The sequence below is a fragment of the Notolabrus celidotus genome, chromosome 17 (assembly GCF_009762535.1).
Source record: "Notolabrus celidotus isolate fNotCel1 chromosome 17, fNotCel1.pri, whole genome shotgun sequence".
NCBI classification, from domain to species: Eukaryota; Metazoa; Chordata; class Actinopteri; order Labriformes; family Labridae; genus Notolabrus; species Notolabrus celidotus.
Window position 1 is genome coordinate 12,192,371 of NC_048288.1, and position 12,048 is coordinate 12,204,418.

Below are 12,048 nucleotides of genomic sequence, written 5' to 3' on the forward strand. Positions count from 1 at the left end.
TTTTTAAAGACGAAGAAGTAGCAGCAGAAGACTCAGTAACCAGTTAGCTAACCTGCAGCGCAAATCATGTCAGGGATGACTGATAAAAGGGAAGTACTCTACCCGCACCCAAAAATTGTTTCCTCGTTTTTCATTTATATAGCAGTTGTATCATCATTGTGAATCTGAAGTGAAAATCTGATATCCTGACAGCCCAAATACAGATATTTTCATAATTCTTGGCATTATATTTTTCAGAAAATCCTTTGGATTTTGTCTTTCATAACAATTGTCAGTGGGTCGGACATTGTTACATTTTTCATGGCTTTTTCTGTACAAGCATTGTGTACACATTGGGAATTAAAAACAAGTACATTTGCCATTTTGGGTAAAACAAATGTGCAGATAATGAATATGTATTTACAAAAGCAAAAACAAGGAACACTTACTAAAACAGTGTTCAAAACAAAAGTCACATAGAAAACTAAATCAGCAGAGGATGAGGACGATTTGACAAAGACAGGAGGAAACACAGAGAATATAAGTACACACTGGGTGACAAGTCACGAAACACAGGTGAGACAACAAGGAACAGGTGTAGCCAATGAGGACAGGGCACACAATCACAAAAGAGGGAAAACACAGGAAGTTAAACTAGAGTAGACACACAAGGAACAAGTAATCTAAAATATAACAAGACACACTGGAGACTGAACAAAGAAGCACAAGTGAAAAAACACACAAGGAATACAAAAAGGACATGAAACACAGGGAATGTCAACTAAAATACATCACATGAGAAATATGGAAACAGCAAAACTTAACCAAGTAATTTTGCTACAAAAACTAAACTCAGCCAGTGTGCTTACATGTAGTCAGAGTTTCTTTAAAACTTTCTTTAAAACCAAAGTACTTTAAGAACAGAATATAAACTGGAAGCTAAAACCTGATTCAACTTTTGTACTTTGTCCTGCCAAGTTCTCCAAGCCTGGTCTCTTGGGTGGAAGTCCTGTCTTTGTTTATCCATCCATTGCTCCCAACCATTTACTCTGGCAGCCTCCCCTCTACATACCATATAAGGTGCCTCAGCAGCATGTTTCACAAACGTATACACACTGAAAGGGAAAAAAGGGATATCATGTCGATATACATGACTCTATTTATAATGAATTTTTGACACTTGTTGCTCTTTTAATGTTTAATTGAATTTTCATCTTGTAGGAATTCATAAATGTGTTGATATAATTAAGGAGGGTTTTATGTGCAGTCATTTTCTTTTATCTACGAAATATCTGATTTCTGTAAAAGCAGTGTTGCCACCATGAAATAAGAAATACAGCTCTGTCCCAACCATCCTAACCTTTCGTGTTCTAACAAGCTGGTAACCCACCTACAAGAATTTCATTAGTGTTGGCGAAGACTTGAAGGCTACAGCCATGCTGCCGCTGAAAGTGTCCCAGTTCTCAGTTCTCCCCTTATATGTGACACAGATCTGATGTTTTTAATCAGTGTGAGCAGAAAACTGCTTCATGAATTTGAGCTTTTCTTTTTTCTTTATTTTTTTAATTCCATCTGGACTGCACGGATATGTCACACACGGTGCCAAATCTGATCCCCCAGGCAAGTGACCTACATGCAACTTGCATTTGAACACTGCAATTATAATTTGTCAGCGTTACCATGACAATAAGTCATTCTTACATGTCTCACTTGAGGCACCTGGCACATTAAGGCAACTTGGCTCTACCACAAACAAGTACGCGGAGACGAATCAGTGAACGGGAAACACAGAAGAGGAACTTTTATTTTGACAGACACCCTCATTTGCTTTGAAAATATTACAAGTTTAGAATATGTGCACACTTTGGGTCTTAAGCAATTCCAATTCAACACCTGCCTCCACACTGTAGGTCATTTAAAATTCAGTGTGAGTTCCAGCATAACACTCACAGGTTTATTTTCACCCTGACAGGAATAAAATTCTTGGGGATATACTCGTCCGTGCAGCAGTGAAGGCATCTTTGAGTAGGATGATTTGTGTGCATAACCATATGTGTCTACAATACAGCAAGTGTAAGGCAGCCAGCCAAGCAAAGGCAGAGCTCAGCCCACAGCAGCTGTTTGGCAAACAAGCAAAATGCCACCATGAAGCAAATAAATAATCCATGCCTTTAATTAGCACCCCTACCACCAACACCACCTCCTCCGCCCCCGCCTTCTCCTCCTTCTCCTCCTCCTCCTCCTCCTCTTCTTCATCTATTGCTTCTTCTTTTTTTTGCAAAGTCAAGGGCCACAGACAGGATTTAGTTTTCAAAGAGAGTACAAAAGCAGCCACCGCTGTAGTTCAAGGGTGATCATATCCCAAAGCTCTCTTCAGTTGGAGGGCTGTTGCCTGTTTGGATCCGACACGGAAGGAAAAAAGTGCCGCAGTTGTCAAGTGAGGCACGGCATCCGGCGACGATGGCCGTGGGAAAAGACTCTGTGATGATTTGATTTGACAACCTTGTGATGGATGAATGATGGTGCCAACAATTTCTTATTGTGATGGTAACAGTGTAACAGTGATGCTGCAGTATGATTGTAAATTGGAAAACCAAAGCCCAATTCATACCAATCAATTATGGAAAATAAGTCTTGTTGGTCCATTGATCACGAGATGCATGATCTTGAGGACAAAATAAAGTGATGTCTTAGTTAAAGTCACAGGACACACAGGCACCATTTAATATACAAATAAAGTAAAAATTAAAACATTATGTGATGTTTTCAAAACTGTCAGTACCCGACTTTCTTACTGATCTTCTGGCTGATTGGTAAAAAAAAAAAACCTTGACAACGGTTATTAACTTCCACTGACATGAGCAACACCGGAGGCAAACTGATCACACGTCATGTCAAATCAATCCGCGGAAAAGAGTTCCGGCATATTTTTTCTTTTCTAGTTGATACCACAGACCATAAGGTGAGGTGAAACCGTTTGCATTGTTTGCATCAAAACAATGTGGCTACAACCTTACTTTCTGTTAGTGCGCTAAACAACATGGATACTTTCATATTGGATCTTGTCATACAGGACTTCCCAGCTAGAATTTTTTGTTCTAAAAATGTCTTGTTAATGTTACAGAGAATGTTACTGTAATGTTTTCAGCAGGAAGTTTTCTTTGAGTTCAAGGAATGTTCTAGGATAACATTCTCTTAAAACATTGATCAATTGTTTGGTAAAAAACCTTCATAAAATGTTTAGTGACAACACTGCTTAAATATTATGCCCTAATGTTCTTGAAACATTCTCAGATAACATATTCTAAAAACATTCAACAATCTGTGAACCCAAAGGATGTTATCAAAACATTATTTGAATGTTAAAGATAAAATGTTCTATCTTTGTTCTAATGAAATATCCCCAGAATATTCTTAAATAAAACATTTAGTGATCAGAGGCATCAGAAACATCCTGAAAACAGTTTTTACATGATACTTTGATGTTGCTTCTTTGTTATTAAGTAACATTATGGGAACATTTTATAGAAAACATTCAATAATGTTTACTTAAAGAATATTATCAAAACATTATCTGAATGCTGAAAACAAAATGTTCTTCTTTAATTTATATTTAACAAAAATTGAACATTTTTAAACATCCTTAAGATGTTCTTTGAATATCACACTCCAAACCTTGTCTTGAAACATAATCAGTACTTATGGGGAATGTTAGCCAATGTGGTGAGAACATTCCCTGCTAGCTGGGTTGCACTAAACTCTTGCAAATGTCCTAATTGTCTGGTTGTGTTGCATGTTTGTAAATCAAAATGGCAAGATCAATGCATCTAAATGTATGGACTTATTCAAGATGAGCTGTGTTTTACTATCTTGTGCACGTTGCTGTTCACTTCGGTTGCCAGTGGTATGTTTTTAGACCTGTTTTGTACTGCAGTAATATTAAGCCAAGAACAGTCACCATTAAAGAAGACTCCTTCCCCTCCTGCAATCTCTGCACTCCCGGCATCAACCCTCATCTGAAGCACACAGACTTTCCAGTTGTGAGGATGCTTATCACACAGACAATCTCCCGCTGCGTGGGACATGTGCAAAAGAGAAAGTCTGCTGAATGTCAGGAACAGAGTGTCCTCTCTTTTTTGTCGGTGTTGGCCAGATGTCAAAAACATCAATACTGTGTAGATATCAACAGAAATCAGTTATCATTACAACAAAGTCCTCCTCGGCCGTGCCATTCTCTGCTGCTGGTAACCATTCAGAGTGTTTCCAGCATTGAAAACACTTCAGGCGATGCTGTGTTCTCTCTGGAACTCTACTAGAGGGAACACAGTTCTTCCAAAGGATATTCTCTCAGTCGGTGTCATGGTGGTTGTGGTGAAAAACACCGCCTAAGGTCATCTCCCAACAAAAGAGAAAAACATTGTAAAATATCACAGCCCCCTCGCTGATTTGAGTTAGGCTGCTGACTTGACAATGCTAATGTACAGATCAAGGAAAGAAAAGTTAGCCACACCTTTGCCTTAACTTATTCTCTACATTAACCGGTCTACAGCTGCTAGTTTTGTTAGAGCTTGCACTAGCTACATACAGAGACTGCTCTCCAGTGTGCCCGGGGTTCAACTCCAACCCTTGGTCTTTTGCTGGATGTCATCATCACTTAATCATTTATTAAGTTGCAAGCAAGGGCTGGCACGTGTTCACCTGAATGTGTTCCTATGCTGTCTCGGTCCTGCCAGGATGCTGAAAGTTCCAACTCGGAGCAAGGGCAGTGCAACATGCTCGATACGTACATGTACCATCACAGAGATGATGGGAACAACCTCAAACTTCAACACACATCTGTTCATGATGCTGCTAGAAAAGTAAGTACAGAAGGACTTTAAGTGTTACTGTTAGGAAGTTGCAAGCTAAAGGGTTACAGTACAAGATTATTGGTCAATTGATCAATCAATCAGACTTTATTTGTAAAGCACTTTCCATACAATATTATTGGAACACAAAGCGCTGTACATATAATAATGGTAGTAATAAAATACAACAAACTGAAAATACAAAAAAAGACCCCACATCCCCCCCGACACAAACCCACCCCACAATTCATATACAAGGTTAAGAACACGATATAAAAAATACATTAAAATACATTAAAAAAGACGTTGCTGACGAACTACAGAAACGCTGTCATGCCATCTTAACGAGGAAACACTGGAGGTGGTAAAATAAGCTAAGAAAATACAGCAAATTGAAACAGAATAAAATATTAAAATGGCTGAGTAGTAATCTGTGAACATCACTGTAAGATGACAAATATTATTAATAATAAAATAAATAATGAAATAATCCATAATGAATAAATACAAACCAAAAATAAATGAATACATAATATATGTATCTATAATATATGTAGCTATAATCATTTAACTTAGACAGTATATTACTTTTAAAATTGAATACAACTTGAATCAATCAATCTTTATTTCTACAGCGCCAAATCACAACAAATGTTATCTTGAGGCACTTTTACAAACAGAGCAGGTCTAGACCATACTCTGTTATATTATTAACAAAGACCCAACATCCAGACAGGATAAGACTCAATCTTATCTCATCGTAATCCACCATGAGTAGAGCACTTTGCAGTATTTAGCAAGTTACAGCTGCAAGGAAAAACTTCCTTTAACAGGCAGAAACCTCGAGCAGAACCAGAATCATGTTAGACAGCAATCTGCCACTACTGAATAAAGTTAGATCGAATAAGACTCATTTAAAAGCAAGAATTTAAAGGGAGGTCCTGAGTTTGCTTTTAACAAGTAGTGCATCTTCCTGTTTAGAGAGACACTCAGAGATGTTCAGTGCCTTAACCTTATTGATAATTTAAAACTGTAGACAAGCTCATTCAGAATCTAATATCCCTGACTTGAAATCAATTCACACTTGAACGCTTGGGATTCAAGACTAGGGGTTCAGTGACTAGAACACAAACTGACCCTTATTGTTGAACTATTATTCTGCCCTTTTAGACTTTTACACAAACTGTTACAAATCTGTGAGTTTCATGAGGACTGATTAAATAAAAACCTACAGTTCTTTCTTAATAGATGAAGCACAACTAAGTATTCTAGTTGATTTTCACTGGCAGCTTTCTTATCTATAAGCGAGTCAGATTCTTTCAGAAGGCATGGCTGCAGAATCCAAATTGACAGAGTCTGGGACGACTCCAAAATCCTCATTTGATCATTTGGATTTAACAGACTGCGCCTGTACGTACAGATGAGGTTTTATTTATACAAATCTAAAAATATACAAATCTATTCTCGGATTGCCTTGTTATTTGTAATTTATCTGAAAATGACGATGACTAGGAGTATTTTTCTGAGAGAAAGAACATTCTTAAGCATATCTATAAAAAATTTAAAATACACTTCTTTTAAGAAAAAGTGGGACGGAGTCAAGTCTGTGTCACGGATCTCAGAGGGATCCCCGTCTGCAAATGTACCGAAGAGGTCTTTACAGACATAACACTGCCTTTAACATCTCTAAGGCTCCTTGTGTTACAGATAATAACTCCTTCCAGTTCAACCACAGGTCCCAAACATGTGAAGCGGCCTATAATGGCCCATTTTTCCAGGTTTCTTCATCTGATTGAGGCTATCATGATTTATTATTCCAACTCACCAGTGTCAATGTGTGGTCAGCAGCTCCGCGGGGACCATTTGATGATCGATTGGAGCCTGGAGGTCACAACAGGCTTGGGTGTCGAAGAGATGCTTGGTATTCAACAGACTTCCTGAAAACCAGCATGATACCTCAGAAATGGTATTTGATGCAGAAGAAAGGGTAGAGGAAGAACATGAAACATCCTTCTTCACTGATCATCTGAGGTTACACGGAGGTGGTATTCCCAGAACCAAGGCCACAGTGAGTGTAAAAAATCCACTTCTGATTCAATCAGTGCAACAGCAGAGTCATTTTATCTTCCAGCTTTTAAGGCATGATTTATAACCTCTGCTTTGTACTGATCCCCTGACGTCCCTTAAGATAATATATTTTATCTTAAGCATGCAAGTTAATTATCTTGTGAGCACAAGATAATTACCTTGTGCACACAAGTTAAAATCTTAGATTGGCACAGGTGAGTTAATTATCTTGCATGCACAAGTTATTCACCTGTGTGATTGCAGCAGTAGTAATAATCCCACTTGCCATCTTTTGTCACTGCATTGACACAAAATGTCCTGCACATGGTGTAGTGATAGGAGTTACTACTACTTCCGGCCACTAGCTGTCAGTGCTAGCTACTATAACCTTTTAAGTACATTCATATTGCTATGGTTACACTGAGATATCTTAGTAGAAGAAGTTACTTGCAATGCTGTTATGATGGATACAAGCTATACTGCAAGAGACATTAAAAGTCCATGTTCTTGAAGCCAACGTCTTTTCATATGTTTTAATGAACACATAACACATGGTAACCGAATGAAAGATGAAAAAAATTGTTTTACTATGTACGACAAATTTAATTAAGTGAATAAATATGAAGAAATAAAGCACATTAGGTTACCGAGAATATTGTAATAAAGCTAACCTATGAATACTATTCTTAAAAAAATGATTTGCTCATGCCATTCTGTTCTTTGTAACGTATGGTGTCCCTCAAGGCTTGATACTTGGTCCCATACTTTTCAGCATCTATGTGCTTCTATTTGTTGTTCTGTTACGTGGTCGTAATTTGTGTCTTATTGGTGTATATTTATAAGAGTCTGTGTTGGAAATGTGCCTGCATGTTGCTGCCTCTCTCTCGCTCTTAACAGATGTGGGCCGGGGATTGGCTGGACTTCACCCCTAGACGAGGCATAACAGGACATTACCATGGCCTTCCAAACTGCATAATATATGGTACCAACGATCATTTGTTCTCAATCAGGGTAACCCAACCAAGCTTTTTTGTGTGTGTGTCAGAAGCAAAATGCCATCTTGTTAATGTTTTTGAACTCCAAAGGCAAAACTGTAACTTTTTTCATGTTTTATGTGTCAGAAGCAAAATTTTCCCTTTTTGCCCTGATTAGATAGGTGCTTTTCTGTGTGGAGTTTGCATGTTCTCCCTGTGCATACGTGGAGATCTCCGGTTACTCCGGCTTCATCCCAAAGTCCAAAAAACATGCTGGGCAGGTTAATTGGTGACACTAAATTGCCCATCGTTGTGAGTGTACGCATGAATGGTTGTCTGTCTACATGTTGGCCCTGTGATAGGTCGGCGACCTGTCTAGGGTGTACTCTACCATCTGCCCAATGTCAGCTAGGGTAGACTCCAGCCCCCCGTGACCCCGAACGGGATAAGCGGTCAAGTTAATGGATGAATGGGTATGTGGTTTGATATCTCTTCTTACAGCAGTGATTCTGTCCTGTGCTTCAGGTTATATCTCTACATCGTGACATCCCTGTAGGCTGAGGTAACAGGTGCAACACTATTCCAACGACAAGTGTGGAAATTAGGGGTTGACTCTAAAAATACATAAAATGTTAAATCTTGAAGAGTTAATAATGACTGTCTTTATTTTTGTATAACTATGGAGCTGCAAATTAGACAGACTGTAAACAAAGACGCTGTTGCATACTTCTCCCACCAGGTTCCGATGTAAAGATGTACACAGCATGTCGGTTTGTTATTTATGTACTCCACATCTAACTTGTGCAGGTTGTTTGTCAGGAACTCACTCAGTTTAGAGGAAACAGCCCCCTGCTCCCTCAGGATCCTCCTCAATATGAAAGAGTACAACAGTGTGGAGGCCCTGCAGTCACAGCAGCTCCCAGGATTAGACTGATATATGAGGCCAATACAGTATCGGCTTTCTGTCCAAAGTTTTTTTTATGGCTGCATGGTATATCATTTTAAGAGGTTTGGTTACAGCAGGCTTTCTCTGAGACTGTGGAGCTACACAATCACCTGATTGTAAGAAAATCAGTGAGTGGATGAAAGTCCCGTAGCTGTGTAGTTACATGATTTTTCTGCTCTGTGAAAAAGGGAACTTTTTTTTGCAGGATTCTCTCTCTAAAGCATTGATTCCAGCATTAAAACCTCCCTGTGTCATTTTTAATGCTTAGGCAATGGTCGTCCATTGATTTCTAGATTAAAGTGATGCACTTGTTGTTAAAATGTCACTCCACAATAAGACTTTTGTCATGGTTTTATTGCTGCTACACCATTGTACTTTATGTTTCAGTCAGACTGACTGAAGCATGGTGAGGTACTGCCAGCTGGCTGAGCTGTGCTCTCATGACTATAACTTCCCCGGCTCTCACGCCATCCCAGTCGACTAGATATTATTCTTAACCATGACGATGGAGAAAAATGATGGTAGTGTATGTCTATCAGTGTTTTGTGTTTATGTTTATTTATTTTGCACAATTAAAAAAAAAATACATAACAAAATAAAGAACAAAGAAAAATAATGCTAATAATAATATAAATGAATAATAATATACAGAGCAGGAAGAGGCAGAAAAATCAGAGCTCCACCCAAAGCCTCCACCCAAATAATGTTTAAATGTTACAAATTATTCTAAAAAATCACTAAATAGACACACATAAAGACAATAGTTGGTCCTCATCACTCCTCACAAACACACACACCAATGATCACTGGTGACCACTGTTGGAGTTCTGATCACAGGTAATACAAACTCAGTATGCTTTGAGGTGATTTGTTGAGAAAGCACTGAAACCAAAGTTTCAGTAGCGTACCTGACGGGCTACGTACACTGTGTCCTGTTTTCAGTAAGTGTGAGGACCTTGGATTTGCATCACCTTTAAGTCTTTGCTGTAGCCCTAGTAGTTCCTGGAATTTCAACTACAAGTGTCCTACACAATAAACCTTGTTTTTTTCTTCTGTGGTTTTTTGTTCCTCTCTGCTTCCCCTAAATTAATCCCTTATGTTCTGTTTTATTCAGCGAGCTTTCTTGTGATGACTTCTTAACAACCCTGGTGCTGAAGAGGACTGGTGGTTCCCTGGTGGTTTGGCAAAGAAGTGAACATTTTTAATACCAACTGAAATTATTAAATTAAATTGTGTCCTTCAGCTCCTATGAGCTATAGTGTTTGTTTGGAGCTGAAGTCAATGCTAAAAAAGCGTGAGAACAGAGGCTCCTAAGATACCACTTAATCAGAGCCAACTGAATATTCTAATGGAGCTATTTATCGCATTAAGTCACACTTATTTATTTCTAAACACTCTGCGTTTGTCTCAAAGCGATTAGGAATGATTTCAATAACAAACTGCAATAATATTATGACAATATGAAATGAAAACGAATCCTATCCCATTAAGAGAATAAGAAATGGAGTCATGGTTTCATCAAAATGAGTCCTTCATTAGTATGCAGATTAATGCAGCTACAGCTCTTGAATCTAATTAAATAATCCCCTCCATACGAAGGTCCTGCCGTGCAGCTTCTATCGTGTTGTTGAGTTACGATCCAAGAATGTGTTTGAACAGACAGATGCCACCAAGAGGACCTGACAGCCTACAGGGGGGAGACATGGGAATAAAATAACTCACTGTCAGCAACTTATAATTATCATCTGTGAATGTAAATCTATAGAAAACGTGTTCGTCTTTAAATAATGATCCGCTTATGGAAGGATTTTTTTTTCTGTGTAATTCTGCTCATTATTTCCAGAGGATAAGAAACACCATTTGAAAATTACGCAGCTAAAAAAAAGACCAGGTCATTCACACCCAATAAAATAATCAGTTCTTATTTATTGAGAAAATACACAATCTAGTGGTGCTCATTTCAAGAGCATTACAAAGCATTATTAATGAAGAGTTTTAGTTAATTACATGAAATATCTTGGTACACATGTTTTTGTCTGGTGAAGATGAAGATGGAGGAACTGATGTGAATAACTAGTCATCCTTTAGTAATAATTTTATCATGTCCACTAACTGTCATGATTTGATCTTTAGTTTTGTTTCATGCCTTGTGTCTCCCTGTCTGTATTCTGTGTAAGTTATCCTTTGTCTTCCTCATGTTATTAGTGATCAATGTCTTATTCTTTTGTGTCTTTTCTTGTGTTTCTTTGTCTAGTTTATTGTGTTTCCTGTTTTATTTTGTAGTTCTTGACCCCTGTGTTTCCAGTTTAGTTTTACTTCCTTTTCTTCGTGTGTTTACCGCTCTTTTTGATTAGCCTGATTAGTTTCACCTGTGTCCTGTGGTCCACCCCTGTGTTAATTACCCTGTCCTGTATTGGATCATTGTAAGTCTTCCTTTTGTTCTCTCTGTGTTTCTGTTTCCAGCGTTTCCCTCTGGATTTAGTTCCTTGGACATTTCAGTAAGTTTTGTTTGTATCTTTTTCTTTTTTTTTATTAAAACCTTTTATTTTAAATCTGCACTTGGGTCCTCCATCCTCTGTTTTTCCCAATAGAAAACCAATGGTGTAAGATCCACATGACACTGGTTCATGCCCCCTCAGTTCTCCAAATCATCTTTTCATCCCCATCACCATTTTATCATCAGGTTGATTTTCTCACTGAAATCTCTCTGAATGTTCACTCTGACTTTGCTCGGCTGGAAAAATCCCAATGGGGAGGGACGGATAGAAGTGTCACATGCTCATTTGATTTGCCTTCAATTATAACAGAGAGCTCCCAGCAGTAAGCCCAGGGACCAGGAGTGAGAGCTTTGAGTTCCCAAGGTTTAACCTAAAAGGCTTCCTCCACTCTGTTCCGTTTCATTCTGTACGTTCACATGCTCAGTTAAGTTAAGCTGCAGTTATGGCTTCATTAGGTGATTTAATTGGCCTTCTGGCCTTCTCCTAGTATACAACCAGGCAAGAATTGATTTAGTGAGACAAAAAGTAAGTCCCCTCTGCTACAGTAGGCGGCAATATGTCCCCTTTCAGCTACTTACTATTGGACTTTCTTAAGGTTGACCTGTGACATCACATACCAAAACAATCACCAAACAAGCTATCAAGACTGGTTGTACTTCAAAGTTAAAAACACTGACAACTTTACAGCTCTGTCGTCTTCATCTTCTTTACTCACCTCTTCTTCTTCTGTTGAGGAT